At 50.0% G+C, this 15,014-nt stretch overlaps 1 pseudogene across 1 annotated transcript; it reads right to left on the bottom strand.

Annotated features, from left to right (window-relative positions):
• Positions 1-4,200: 4,200 nt before the first annotated feature.
• LOC147101985 (uncharacterized) lies at positions 4,201-14,524 on the bottom strand (annotated as a pseudogene). The gene is made up of 2 exons (XR_015073193.1): positions 14,421-14,524; positions 4,201-8,291 (listed from the first exon to the last, which is right to left on the bottom strand). The product of XR_015073193.1 is annotated as an uncharacterized LOC147101985 (transcript).
• Between the last annotated feature and the right edge of the window lie 490 nt (positions 14,525-15,014).

Genomic DNA, 15,014 nt, shown 5'->3' with positions numbered 1-15,014 from the left:
TGGAACTACATCGCTTCCAGGCGGAGCTCTCCCCAGTCAGGAGCGGTGGCTCTCCTTCGGGAGCCGCTGCTCAGGAATCTGCACCTCTACGACCGCGGGTTTGGGCGGCTGGCGGAGGGCAGGGCCGTGCCTGGCAAGGTGACCAGAGTCGGGGACCTGCTTGATGGCGGAGGAGCGGGCTGGATGGCGCCGGAGGAGCTGGCGCGGCGCATGTCTAGGTCCAACGTCCAGCTCGCGGTCAATGCCATCGAGTCGATGAAAGCGACACTGGGCCCCGGCTCCACTCGGTGTATCGAGGTGACTCAAGCACGTGGGGCGATCCCACCCGAGCTTTCCCCCGTTTGGAAGGAATTCCTCATAGACGCCTTGCCCTGAAACTCCCCTCGCAAGCTGGCACCTCACAACTTGAGCCGTCTCGGGGAAATACCCTCCGTGCCTTTTCATTCCGCACGGAGGTGAATCCTGTACGGGCTGCTCCTGCACACTCTCCACTTTGCCATCTTCACCTGCCGTCCGGACACGCCTTGGCGTGCCGTCTTGCCTTCCGGCGGAGGTGGAGGTCCCCAATGGAGGGCTCTCTATGCGGAAGTCTTCCCTTGTTCTATTGGGGACTTGGCCTTGTGGGTGTTGCACGGAGCAGTCCCTTGCAATATATTTTTAAGTAGGTTCACGGACTCCCAGGCCACCTGTCTTTTCTGCGGCCGTGGTTCATATATATACGGAGTGTGAGAGGTTGCAGCCCCTCTTCCATTATTTGAAGGGGCTGCTCCTCGATTTTTGGTTGCACTTCAGTCCCACGCTCTTGATCTACAGTCACCCGGTGCGGAGGGGAGCGGGCAGGTTGGAGGACCTCCTTGTGTGTCTGCTCCTGGGCCTGTTTAAAAAAGCCATCAATTGGTCGAGGCAGCGGGCGGTCGAGGGGGTCGTCCAGCCAGATTGCCTCCCTCTCTTCCACGGCCATGTCGCGCCCGGGTGGCCCTGGAGATGGAGCATGCAGTGTCCGCCGGCTCGCTCGAGTACTTCCGCGACCGGTGGGCGCCGCGGGGACTGGAGTGCATAATTGATTTGGACAACCAAATTTTAATTTGATTTGTTAAGGTTTACTTAATGTTTAATTAGTTACAGTCTATTTGTTTACGTTTGGTTGGTTCAACCAAAAGAGTGCCGTTGGAGAGGAGCTCCCTTAGTGTGTTAGGGACTTGTCTTGTTTCTTTACTCTACAGGTGCTGCTGGAGAGGAGAGAGAGAGAGAGAGTGAGAGCGAACATGCTCCTCACCCTCCACTTTGCCATCTTCGTCTGCCGTCTGGACACGCCTTGGCATGGCGTCTTGCCGACCGGCGGAGGCGGAGGTCCCCAATGGAGAGCTCTCTATGTGGGAGTCCTCCCTTGTTCTATCGGGGACTTGGCCTGGAGGGTGTTGCATGGAGCGGTCCCGTGCAATATGGTTTTAAATAGGTTCACGGACTCCCAGGCTGCCTGCATTTTCTGCAGCCTGGAGGAGTCCGTGTTTCACGTATATATGGAGTGTGAGAGGTTGCAGCCCCTCTTTCATTACTTGAAGGGGCTGCTCCTCGATTTTTGGTTGCACTTCAGTCCCACGCTCTTTTGCTCTACGGTCACCCGGTGCGGAGGGGAGCAGGCAGGCTGGAGGACCTCCTTATAGGCCTGCTCCTGGGCCTGGCTAAAAAAGCCATCAATTGGTCCAGGCAGCGGGCGGTCGAGGGGGTCGTTCAGCCGGATTGCCTGCCTCTCTTCTGCGGCCATGTTCGCGCCCGGGTGGCCCTGGAGTTGGAGCACGCGGTGTCCACCAGCACGCTTGAGTATTTCCGCGACCGGTGGGCGCTGCGCGGACTGGAGTGCGTCATCAATTCGGAAAACACAATTTTAATTTGATTTGTTAAGGTTTATTTAAAATTTGATTAATTTACAGACAATTTGTTTTTGGTCCAATCAGAAGAGTACACGGAGATATTGGGGCCTGGAGGAGGCCGTGTTGGCTGTCCATCTCCTGGCTGCAGAGCTCTGGAGCAGTTGCCCTTGGAGAGGAGCTCCCTTAGTGTGTTAGGGACTTGTCTTGTTTCTTTACTCGACAGGTGCTGCTGGAGAGGAGAGAGAGAGAGAGAGTGAGAGCGAACATGCTCCTCATGGTCACGGATCCCGTCGACCTGCGGAGCATGCGAGAATGCCAGCAGATTTACTCGGACGCATCCTCCGCCAACTGGGAGAAAAGTTCTGGACTCCTGGTGGGCCAGTGGCGGGTGGACTCCCTGCGGAGGAGTTCAGGCCCTTCGCCTGGACCACCACGCACCTCCTATACTTGGGATTCTACCTCAGCCCTGCCGAGGATGCCTGGCCGGCGAACTGGCAAGAGTTGGAGGCCAAAGTCACCGCTCGCCTCGGACGCTGGACAGGACTGCTCCGAGTGTTGTCCTACAGGGGTCGAGCGCTGGTCATAAACCAGCTGGTGGCCGCCATGTTGTGGTACCGGTTGGTCACTTTGATCCCACCCCCTGCGTTTGTCGCCAAGATGCAGAAGAAGTTCATCGACTTCTTCTGGGCCAAAGGGAAACACTGGGTCTCTGCCGCGGTTCTGAGTCTACCGCTTAGGGAGGGCGGTCAGGCGCTGGTGTGCCAATGCACCCGGGCAGCAACTTTCCATTTTCAGACCCTGCAGAGATACCTGTACGTGGAGAATCCTCCTCGATGGTGTGCGCTGGCGACGTATTTCTTCCGCCAGCTGCACGGCCTCAACTACGACGCGCAGCTCCCGTTTGTGAAATTGGGCCGTACGCATGCCTCCCTGCGGGAGCTGCCTGTCATCTACCACGAACTGCTATGGGTTTGGAACGACGTCGCTTCCAGGCAGAGCTCTCCTCCGTCAGGAGTGGTGGCTGTCCTTTGGGAGTCGCTGCTCAGGAATCCGTACCTCCGCGACCGCGGGTTCGGGTGGCTGACGGAGCACGGGGCTGTGCCTGGCAAGGTAACTAGAGTCGGGGACCTGCTCGATGGCGGAGGAGCGGGCTGGATGGCGCCTGTGGAGCTGGTGCAGCGCCTGTCTTGGGCCAACGTCCGGCTCGCAGTCAAAGCCATCGAGACGCTGAAAGCGGCACTGGGCCCCAACTCCACTAGGTGTATCGAGGAGGCTCAGTCACGTGGGGCGATCCCATCCGAACTGACCCCTGCTCGGACGGAAATCCTCATCAGCGCGCAGCCCCGAAACCCCTCTCGGGAACAGGCACCTCTCAACTTGAGCCTTCTCGGGGAAATACCCTCCCTGCCTTTTCATTCCGCATGGAGGCGTTTCCTGTACGGGCTGCTCCTGCACACTCTCCACTTTGCCATCTTCGTCTGCCATCCGGACACGCCTTGGCGTGGCGTCTTTGCGACCGGCGGAGGCGGAGGTTCCCAATGGAGGGCTCTCTATGCGGGAGTCCTCCCTTGTTCCATCGGGGACTTGGCCTGGAGGGTGTTGCATGGAGCAGTCCCGTGCAATATGATTTTAAACAGGTTCACGGACTCCCAGGCCGCCTGCATTTTCTGCGGCCTGGAGGAGTCCGTTTTTCACATTTATACAGAGTGTGAGAGGTTGCAGCCCCTCTTTCATTACTTGAAGTGGCTGCTCCTCGATTTTTGGTTGCACTTCAGTCCCACGCTCTTGATCTATGGTCACCCGGTGCGGAGGGGAGCGGGCAGGTAGGAGGACCTCCTCGTAGGACTGCTCCTGGGTCTGGTAAAAAAAGCCATTAATTGGTCCAGGCAGCGGGTGGTCGAGGGGGTCGTCCAGCCAGATTGCCTGCCTCTATTCTGCGGCCATGTTCGCGCCCGGGTGGCCCTGGAGATGGAGCACGCGGTGTCCGCTGGCACGCTTGAGTATTTCCGCGACCGGTGGGCGCCGCGGGGACTGCAGTGCATCATCAATCCGGACAATATAATTTTAATTTGGTTTGTTTAAGTTCCATTTGAAGTTTGTTTAATTTACAGATAAATTGTTTTTGGTCCAATCAAAAGAGTACACTGGCTGCCATGTGACCGGGGTTACATTGACTGCCATGTGATTGGGGTTACATTGACTGCCATGTGACTCTGGATTTGTTGTGTCATGTGTTACCTACATTGCCTCACCCTCAGTGTGTGAGTGAAGAGATGACTGCGGCAATGTAGACAATGGAGTTTAGTAATTAATCCATAGACAGGAGAAGTGTGTTATCTGACTGAGTTTATTCAGCACATTGCAGTGTACAGTCAGGACAAGCTTTGTTTCAACAATTCAAATCACACACTTTAAGCAAAAGCCAGTAATTATAATAATTAGACTCAAAGAGTGCAAGATATCAGAGTGGAATCAGTGAGTGTTCCTGTTACAGAGGGACCTTCAACATTACACACTGAGTGACAGAGATCAGATTATTACAGGTCTATTGATCAGAAATGAAAGCTCCATCATTGTATTAGTGAGTTATTGCAATACATGCTCATTGCTTACACAACCATGAGACACTGTATTGTATAATGTTCAGTTTTATCTGCAGTTAGGACAATCTCCTTTGTCCATTTTAATATCTTTATATCTTCCCTCAGCCACTCCACTCGTCATAAATTTCAGCAGGTTTGGAAAGTCTTTGAGATTGATGGGGTTAAAACACGTCAACTGGAGCAGTGCAAACGTGACCTGATCCAATTACTGTATCTAGTTATCTGGCAGAACACCATCCCGGAGAAGGAATCATCCAGGTTTAGAACAAACCCTGCAGCTCCAGACTAACCCAGACCGTGCTCCGAGCTTTATAAATCACCCGCAGACACGTTCTCCATCAGACTGTCCCACTGTGGGGTCAGACTAACCCAGACCGTGCTCCGAGCTTTATAACTCACCCGCAGACACGTTCTCCATCAAACTGTCCCACTGTGTGTCAGACCATCCCAGACTGTGCTCCGAGCTTTATAAACCACCCACAGACACATTCTCCATCAGACTGTCCCACTGTGGGGTCAGACTAACCCAGACTGTGCTCCGAGCTTCATAACCCACCCACAGACACGTTCTCCATCAGACTGTCCCACTGTGGGGTCAGACTAACCCAGACTGTGCTCCGAGCTTTATAAACCACCCACAGATGTTATCCATCATCTATCTGTATCTCTTACTGTCTTTCTTAGAGTTTTTTGAGGTTTTAACTAGCAGGGTAGATAATGGAGAACCAGTGGATGTAGTATATTTGGATTTCAGAAGGCTTCCCAAAAGATGCCACACAGGAGGTTGTTACACAAGATTAGTGCTCAGGAAATTAGGGGTAATGGAGAGAGGATTGGTTAATGGACAGAAAACAGAATATGAATAAATGGGCCATTTGCGGGATGGCAGGCTGTAACTAATGGAGTGCCGCAAGGATCAGTGCTTGGGCCTCAGCTATTTACAATCTACATCAATGACTTTGATGAGGGGATCAAGTATAAAATATCCACGTTTGCTGACAATAAAAAATAGATGGGACAGTGAGCTGTGAGGAGGACACAAAGAGGCTGCAAAGGGATCTAGACCGGTTAAGTGATTGGGCAAGAAGGTAGCAGAGGGAGTATAATGTGGGGAAGTGTGAAATTATCCACTTTGGTAGGAAGAATGGAAGAGCAGAATATTTTTTTAAAGGTGAGAGACTAGTAAATGGTGGTATTCAGAGGGACCTGGGTGACCTTGTACACAAATCACAGGAAGTCAGCCTGCAGGTACAGCAAGAAATTAGGAAGGCAAATGGCATGTTAGCTTTTATTGTCAGTGGGTTGCAGTATAAGAGTTAGGAAGTCTTGCTGCAATTATACAGGGCCCTGGTGAGACCACACCTGGAGTACTGGGCACAGTTTTGGTCTCCTTACCTAAGGAAGGATTTACTTGCCACAGAGGAGGTGCAACAAAGGTTCACTGGATTGATTCCTGGGATGAGAGGGATGATGTATAAGGGGAGATTGGGCCTATACTCTCTGGAGTTTAGAAGAATGAGAGGTGATCTCATTTAAACATATACAATTCTTACAGGGCTTGAGAGGGTGGATGCTGAGAGGCTGTTTCCCCCGCTGGAGAGTCTAGAACGAGGGGCCTAGTCTCAGGATAAGGGGTGGGCCATTTAAGACCTGAGATGAGGAGGAATTCCTTCATTGAGTTGTGAATTTTTGGAATTCTCTGCCCCAGAGGGCTGTGGGGACTCAGTCATTGAGTATATTCAAGACTGAGATCGATGGAGTTCAGGGCACGAAGAGAATCAAGGGATGTGGGGATCGGGCGGGAAGGTGGAGTTGAGGTGAATGATCAGCCATGATCTTATTGAATAGCGGAGCAGGCTCGAGGGGCCGTATGACCTACTCCTGCTCCTATTTCGCATCTTATATTTTTATTTCAGTCCAATATTTAACAGGGAGGGAAGGTGCTGGGAAGGGATTGTGGATGAATTGTAAGATAGTGTGGGGCTTTCTAGTGGAGCTTTGTCATTTAGCAGTGATGGACTCTCTGAGCTCTGTCTGTTGTCTATATTCTCTACACTGGCTGATGGTTCCACTAAATGAGAACCGGGACTGGTTCATGACAAACGGACCCAACTGAAGGCCCAATCCCCGAGTGTGTGAGCAGCACATCTGTCACTGAGAATCATTGCCCAATCTGTCCCCTTGCTCCCTGCTGAATGAGGTGGCTCACGTGGGGCGGCCTGCAGTAGGCTCCGTGTGCCCATTCATTCCGTGTGATCCCTGACAGGTCTCCTTGCTCTGTACCTCAGCTCGGGCTGTTCACACACTGGACCCAGCTGGCCCAACACACTGGAGCCGCCTGCCGCCCCTCACAGTTCCAGACCGTGGCTTCTGGAGGGAGAGACTGAGCTGGTTTCTGATTGGATTTCATTGGCTGCTCCGTTTTCAGTACAGGTGGGTTCAGTATCAGAATCAGGTTAATTTGTATTAATTCATTAGAAGTAGAACAGATGGTGTATTGTATCCAAAAATCAAAAGCACACATTCCCCCGCGAACAGCAGCATGGACTCGAGGGAAGAGGGACTGGGAAGACCAGCAGGAGGGTCATGTAGAGTGGACACACAGGGTGACTCCACTATAGTTTTCCCAGAAATGGCAACTGCTGGGTAAGTTCCAGAATCCCCACAGCCCCTTTAAGCGTCTCACCGTGTGTACAACATGGCCAGAGGGGAGGTTATGGTACACGTGTTTAGCAACTTCCCTTGCATCACGCCAGCCATCCTTTCCATCCATTAACTGCCGAATGAGCCCTTCATTAATTGGGGCTGGATCAATGGCATAGGAGACAACAGCATTAACACCATTGTGTCGGAAAAAGCTAAACCAATGATAACCAATTACACAGTGATTGTCGAACCCACCGACAGGATCATAGACCCGCACAGACCATTTAACCCAGTCATATTTCTCCTTTAAAAAGTCTCCTATGTAAGATACACATTCCTGGTTATCTCTCCCACCCTTTTCACTTATCATTCTTTTAACATCTATTTCTGCCTGCTCTGCAAACTCCTTTATGCACCGATCTATCATGGATGTCATTTTACTCTCAACATTGGCCATTTTCTCATTCCATTCTCTCGTTAACGCCTCTACATCAGTCCCGGTGATGGCAGCGTGACCCATCAGGGCGATCAGGCCAATACAGAAGAGCTCCTTCAGACGGCAGCAGAGACCTTCCATGAGGCGCCGATTCTTGTGGTCATAATCCATGGCGGTTTCCAGGATGGGTTTACCAAAGATGGCAGAATATCCCATCACAGCACCAAAGAGAGTGTGAAGATTCTGGTCACCTTTAGTCACACGAAGTGAGTCAGGAACTCTTCTTTCTCCTTCTCCCGGAACTCTGGCGCTGCATTGAGGATCTCCATGTACTTCCTGAACTGGTTTTTCAGGTTCTCTTCAATGTTGAAATATTGAATTTCAGTCGTGCTATTCGCTATCTCGGTAATCACATCCTTAATCTGATCTGAAATGATATCTAGCTGGTTCCTGACTATCTGGAACTGCTCCTTCATATATGTCATCTCCTCACTGTCCACATTGCCTAAAGCAAGTTTAAGAATTGCTGCGGCCACTCCAATAACAGCACCCACTGCTCCAGCTGCAGCACCCACTGTTCCTAAACCGCTAACTGCTGACAAGGCAGCTTGCACAGCAGCCGCGGCCTCGACAAGCTCGGCGGTGCATTGTGCCAGTTCCAAAGCATCTTCAGCAGTGTCAGCCATATTGGGGATCCCAGCACCGTGTGTGGTTGATTGATTCCTTCAGTAGTCCCTGAAAAGAAAGCAACAACATTTGATTTATGAATCTACATGTTATTAGGGGGAGTTCTGTGCTCACAGCCCACATCCATGTGTTTCTAGGGAAGTTGGTAAGATGACCCAGCGAGTGTAGTCGGGGATTTTGTACTTGGTGTCTCTCCACAGTGAATACATTCCGGCTCTTGTCTCCCTTCCTTATAGCAGAGATGTGCATCGGAGCTTTTAGTATCGAGCACTTTTCCTTTATACGGCGCATGGCAAAGTCAGCCGTTTAACAGACAGGTTCCTGTTTGAGATCCGCTGACTCGCCACAGACCCAGACTAAACCTTGTGACTAACCCAAGGCTGTACAGATGTCTTGATAGCAAAATACTGCAGATGCTGGAAATCCAAAATAACAACAGAAAATGCTGGAAAAACCCAGCAGGCCAGGCAACATCCGTGGAGAGAAAATAGAGTCAATGTTTCGAGTCAAACCCTTTGTCGAGACTGGAGAGGCACAGGAAATGAAATAGATTAAAAGGCCAGGCTGGGTGAGAGCAAAAGAGAAGTGAAGAGACATTAAGAGGTATTCAAAACGAGACAAGATGGTGATAGGACTAGTGGAGACAAAAGACGGCTCCAGATTAGGTGTGGAATGTGCTGGCAGAATGGGAGACAGCTGCCATGTGGGAGAGAGAAAAAAAGGAAAGGTGGGGTGGGGGGGAAGGGCCAAGACAAAGGTGTGGATAAAAAATAAGCAAAAATGTAATGGGGGGGCTGAGGTTATGATCTGAAATTGCTGAACTCGATATTGAGTCCGGAAGGCTGTAAAGTGCCTAATTGGAAGATGAGGTGCTGTTCCTCGAGTTTAAGTTGAGCTTCTGTGGAACAACGCAAGAGCCTGAGTACAGTGACGTTTGAGTGGGAATGGAGCGGTGAATTAAAATGACAGGCGACTGGAAGCTCGGGGTCATCCTTACGGACTGAACGGAGGTGTTCCGCAAAGCGATCACCCAATCTGCGTTTGGTCTCCCCAATGTAGAGGAGACCACATCGTGAGCAGCGAATACAGTATACTAAATTGCAAGAAGTACAAGTAAATCGCTGTTTCACCTGGAAGGGGTGTTTGTGGCCCTGGACAGTGGGAAGGGGAGAGGTGTAAGGGCATGTGTTGCATCTCCTGCGCTTGCACGGGAAGGTGTCAGGGGAAGGGATGCTGGGGGTGATAGAGGAGTGGACTAGGGTTTCTCAGAGGGAGCAGTCCCTACAGAATGTTGGGAGGGGAGGGGAGGGGAAGATGCATTTGGTGGTGGGATCACGTTGGAAGTGGTGGAAATGGCGGTGGATGATCCGTTGAATGTGGAGGCTGGTGGGGTGAAAGGTGAGGAAAGGAGGGGCATGGGTGAGGGCAGAAGTGCGGGAGATAGAATGGACACAGTCGAGGGCCGTGTCAACACGGTGGAGGGGAATCCTCGGTTGTGGAAAAAGGAAGACATGTCGGAAGCACTGGTGTGGAACGTGGCATCATCGGAGCAGATGCGGCGGAGACTTCTCCGTCTCCATCTCTGGGGATTGGTTATTGACCAACATTCCCTACAAGCCCACTGACTCCCACACTGGACTACACTTCCTCCCACCCCGCTTCCTGTAAGGACTCTATTTCATTCTCCCAGATTCTCCATCTCCGCCGCATCTGTACAGATGTCTTTATCAGTCACCCTCAGCCCTGGCCAACTAGCCTGAATCTCGTCACCCTCTGGTGTTCATCTAATTTGTCAAATGTTTATTTGGGAGGAGGCCGCGGCCCTGGGCGAGACCGGAGCGTAACAGAGCGAGAGAGGCAGCAAACCTGGGCGAGACCAGAGCAGAACAGAGCGAGAGAGGCAGCGGCCCTGGGCGAGACCAGAGTAGAACAGAGCGACAGAGGCAGCGGCCCTGGGCGAGACCAGAGTGGAACAGAGTGAGAGAGGCAGCGGCCCTGGGTGAGACCAGAGCGCAACAGAGCGAGAGAGGCAGCGGGCCTGGGCGAGACCAGAGCAGAACTGAGCGAGAGAGGCCGCGGCCCTGGGCGAGACCAGTGCGGAACAGAGCGAGAGAGGCAGCGGCCCTGGGCGAGACCAGAGTGGAACAGAGCGAGAGAGGCAGCAGCCCTGGGTGAGACCAGAGCGGAACAGAGTGAGAGAGGCAGCAGCCCTGGGTGAGACCAGAGCGTAGCAGAGCGAGAGAGGCAGCAGCCCTGGGTGAAACCAGAGCAGAGCGAGAGAGCAAGCGGCCCTGGGCGAGACCAGAGTGGAACAGAGCGAGAGAGGCAGCGGCCCTGGGCGAGACCAGAGCAAGAGAGGCAGCAACTCAACAGAGGCAGAATCCGAAAGAGTGACGTCAGTAGAAAAAGTGACGTCAGCACAAGGGAAGGAGGTGATTGGCGAGTAGCTGCTGAGTGTGTTTTGTTAATTTTTAAGTTTATTTCTGCTATGTTAGTTCTCAGTCTATTAAATAGAGGCATGGCAGGGCACCTCCGTCCCATGGAGTGCACATCCTGTGCCATGTGGGATGACCTGGATGCTTCGCGTAGCCTGGGCAACCACATGCAGGAAGTGTCGCCAGCTGCAGGAAAGAGTGGAAGAGCAATAGTGATAGGGGATTCAATAGGGGAGCAGACAGGCATTTCTGCAGCTGTAGACATGACTCCAGGATGATCTGTTGTCTCCCTGGTGCCAGGGTCAAGGATGTCACTGAACGGCTGCAGGACACTATTGAGGGGCCAGAGGTTGTTGTCCATATCGGTGCCAATGACATAGGCAGAAATAGGGATGAGCTCCTGCAGGCAGAGTTTAAGGAGCTAGGAGAGAGATTAAAGAGCAGGACCTCAAAGGTAGTAATCTCCGGATTACTCCCGGTGCCACGTGCTAGTGAGTACAGGAATAGAAGGATAGAACAGATGAATGCGTGGCTGGGGAGATGGTGCAGGAGGGAGGTTCTTTACATTCCTGTGGCATTGGGATAATTTCTGGGGAAGGTGGGACCTGTGCAAGCCAGACAGGTTAAATTTCAACAGAGTTGGGATCAATATTCTCGTGGGAGGTTTGTTCGTGCTGTTGGGGAGGATTTAAATTAGCTTGGCAGAGGGATAGGCACCAGCATATTGGAGTAGAAAAGAAGAATAAGGTGCATAAAAGAGTGAGTGTGTTGGATAGTACTAGGGAAGATAGTACTAGAGGCGGAGGAAGTACCAGATTAGTTAGGTACAGACTAAGAAAAACTACAAAAAATTAAATAATGGGTTTAGAATGCATGTACGTAAACAAACAGTTTGGTGACTAAGGTTGGTGAGCTACAAGCACAATTAGCCATGTGGCAATATGATGTTGTGGCAATAACAGAAACGTGCCTTAAAAACGGTGAGGACTGGGCACTTAATATTCAAGGGTACAAGGTGTTCAGAAAAGATAGGGAAGGAAAAAAGGGAGGTGGGGTGGCAGTGCTGATTAAGGAAGACATTGTAGTGTTGGAAACGGAGGATGTTCTTGCAGGGACAAGGACAGAATCCATTTGGTTAGAGTTGAGGAGCAAAAAGGGTATGATCACGCTATTGGGGGTATTCTATTGGCCTCCAAATAGTGAGAGGGAGGTAGAGGAGAAAATCTGCTGGAAAATCGCAGAGATATGCAAGATCTATAGAGTGGTGATATTGGGGGACTTTAATTACCCAAATATTGATTGGGATAATGCTAAGGTAAAGGGAAAGGAGGAGGAGGAATTTCTGAAATGTGTTCAGGAGAATTTCCTTGACCAATATGTTCTTGGCCCAACTAGGAAGAAGGCATTGCTGGATCTGGTGTTGGGGAATGAGGTGAGCCAGGTTGACCAAGTGTCTGTGGGAGAACACTTTGGTACGAGTGATCATTGTATCATAAGATTTAGATTAGCAATGGAGAGGAGCAAGGAACAATCTAGAGTGGAACTTCTAAACTGGAATAGGGCTAACTTCAATGGGATGTGAAAGGATCTAGCCAGGGTAAAATGGAACCAAAGACTGATACGGAACAATGGGTGATTTTTTTAGGAGGAGATATTTCAAGTACAGCTTAGGTACATTCCAACAATAGGGAAGGGTAAGGAAACCAAAGCGAGGGCTCCTTGGATGATGAGGGAGATAGAGAAGATGATGAAACAAACAATGAGGATGTATGATGCATGTCAGGTCAATTCTTCAAGGGAGAACCAGACCAAATACAATAAATTGAGAGTGGATGTGAAGATGAAAATAAGATTGGCAAAGTGAGAATATGAGAGTAGAATGGCGGTTAACATATAAGGGAACCCAAAAATCTTCCACTGGCATGTAAACAGTAAGTGGGTAGTAAGAGGCAGGGTGGGGCCTATTAGGGACAAAGAAGGTGATATATGCTTAGAGGCGCAGGGCAAAGCTAGAATACTCAATGAGTACATTGTATCAGAGTTTACTCCAGAGATGGATGTGGACAAAATATCGTTAAAAGTGGAAAAGGTAGAAGCAATGGAAGGGGTGAAAATTGATAGGCAGGATATACTAGAAAGGCTGGGTATGATTAGAGTGGATAAGTCGCCTGGTCCAGATGGCTTGCATCCCAGGTTGCTAAGGGAATTGGGGGAGGAGATAGCAGAAGGGCTTGCCATAATTTTCCAATCTTCCCTAGATGTGGGGGAGGTACCTGAGGATTGGGAAGTGGCAAATGTGACACCATTGTTCAAGAAAGGGTGTAAGGACAATCCTAGTAACTACAGACCGGTCAGTTTAACATCAGTGATGGGTAAAGTTTTAGAAACAATAATCAAGGAAAAAATTAACGGGCACTTGGAGAGGTTTAAACTAATTAAGGAGAACCAACATGGATTTGTAAAAGGCAGATTGTGTCAACTAATCTAATTGAATTTTTTGATAAAATAACAGAGGATTGATGAAGGGAATGCAATGGATGTTGGCTACATGGATTTTCGGAAGGCGTTTGACAATGTACCACATAGAAGGCTGGTTTACAAAATTGAGGCTCATGGAATAGGTGGGTCAGTGGCAGCTTGGATATGGAATTGGCTTAAGGACGCAGCGAATGGTGATGACCTGGAATTCGCTGCCGACGGAAGTGGTGGAAGCGGAGACGCAATGTTTTCAATGGGAGCCTGGATAGGCACTTGGGCAAAATTAACTTGCAGGGCTCCGGGGATAGAGCGGGGGAACGGGACTGACTGGTTTGCTCCACAGAGAGCCGGCACGGACTCTTCTGTGACATAATGGACGCTTTCTGAGCCGTATGACTCGATGCCTCTTCAAGACAACCACTTACAGCTGACTGAGGGTTAACTGCCACTGACAGGCAGCTTCTGTTAACCAGTTTTTAAAGTTCTAAAACAAAAACTTAAACTAAATTTCACTTTTTACAGCTTCTACTTGCCCAATACTTCACAGAATCACAGAAACCCCACAGTGCAAATAGAGGCCATTTCGGCCCATCGAGCCTGCACCGACACATATCCCACCCGATCCCCGTAACCCCCACACCAACACATATCCCACCCTATCCCCGTAACCCCACATATTTAATCCCCCTAACACTAAGGGTCAATTTTCATAGCCAATCATCCTTTCCAGAAATTCCCACTCTATCCAAATTTCCAAACAAAACACTCTGTCTAATCTAACTCTGGGCTCTGCAGCAATGTTTATCTAATACACTAGGCACCTTGCCCAATTTACAAGTGATGACTCAGCTCCCTGCTCCTGGAGATTAGTGCCTAATCAAGACCAGCACTTACAGCTGACCGTTAACTGCCACTGACAGGCAGCTTCTGTTAACCACAGTTTTTAAAGTTTTAGGTTAAAAACAGGATCTTAAACTAACTTTCACTTTTTACAGCTTCTACTGCCCCAATACTGTGAGCCTCGCTGTCCTATTCTCAGGCTTGTATTTTGTTTTGACCCATGAATTACAAGGGAAATAATTAATGAATCACCCAAAAACTCTTAAATTAAAGAAGGTCGTTTGTTAAAGGAAAAGAGAAAAGAAAACAAAAACACTTCGAGATTTAAATGGCAATTCAATGCCCTTCTTACTCTACTAATGTGCACAATTAAAGATGCTCTAGCAATACAATGCCCAAATATGTTGTAAGTAAATGTTCATACAATCACCCCGGAGTGGCCAGCTCCTGTTGATTGCAGCTCTCTCCTTCTGACGCTCGGTCGGGATTGTTTCTTATTGACGTACTAATCAGCAGTCTCCGAGCTCAGAGGGAGGGAGAGAGGTATAAAGTCATCGAAGTGTGATGTCACCAGAAAGCAAGTAAGTGATTGGTGAGTTTTTCTCTCTTTTTAAACTTTAACTCTGTAGCTTATAGTTGCTAAGGTCTCTGTGGTGTAGCAGGGACTGTTGGTAAACCATTTAACTGTAGTGTAATTGGTGGGATTGATTTGATTTAACTTAATTTCAATTAATTAAAGGGTAAGTAATGGCAGGAGAGCCCGGCTGCGTGGTATGCTCCTCCTGCGATATGTGAGAACTCAGGGACACTTCCTGTGTACCTGACAACTATATGTGCAGGAAGTGTATCCAGCTGAAGCTACTGACAGACCGCATTGTGGTGCTGGAGCCGCGATTGGATGCATACTGGAGTGTTTGCGATGCTGAGGACATCGTGAATAGCATTTTTAGGGAGTTGGATACACCACAGGTAGAGCTTGGACAGGCAGAAAGGGAAGGGGTGACCAACAGGCAGAGTA

The sequence above is a fragment of the Somniosus microcephalus genome, chromosome 22 (genome assembly GCF_052327205.1).
Source record: "Somniosus microcephalus isolate GS21.2 chromosome 22, FLI_Smic_1.0, whole genome shotgun sequence".
NCBI lineage: Eukaryota > Metazoa > Chordata > Chondrichthyes > Squaliformes > Somniosidae > Somniosus > Somniosus microcephalus.
This window is presented reverse-complemented; position numbering and strand designations above follow the sequence as displayed.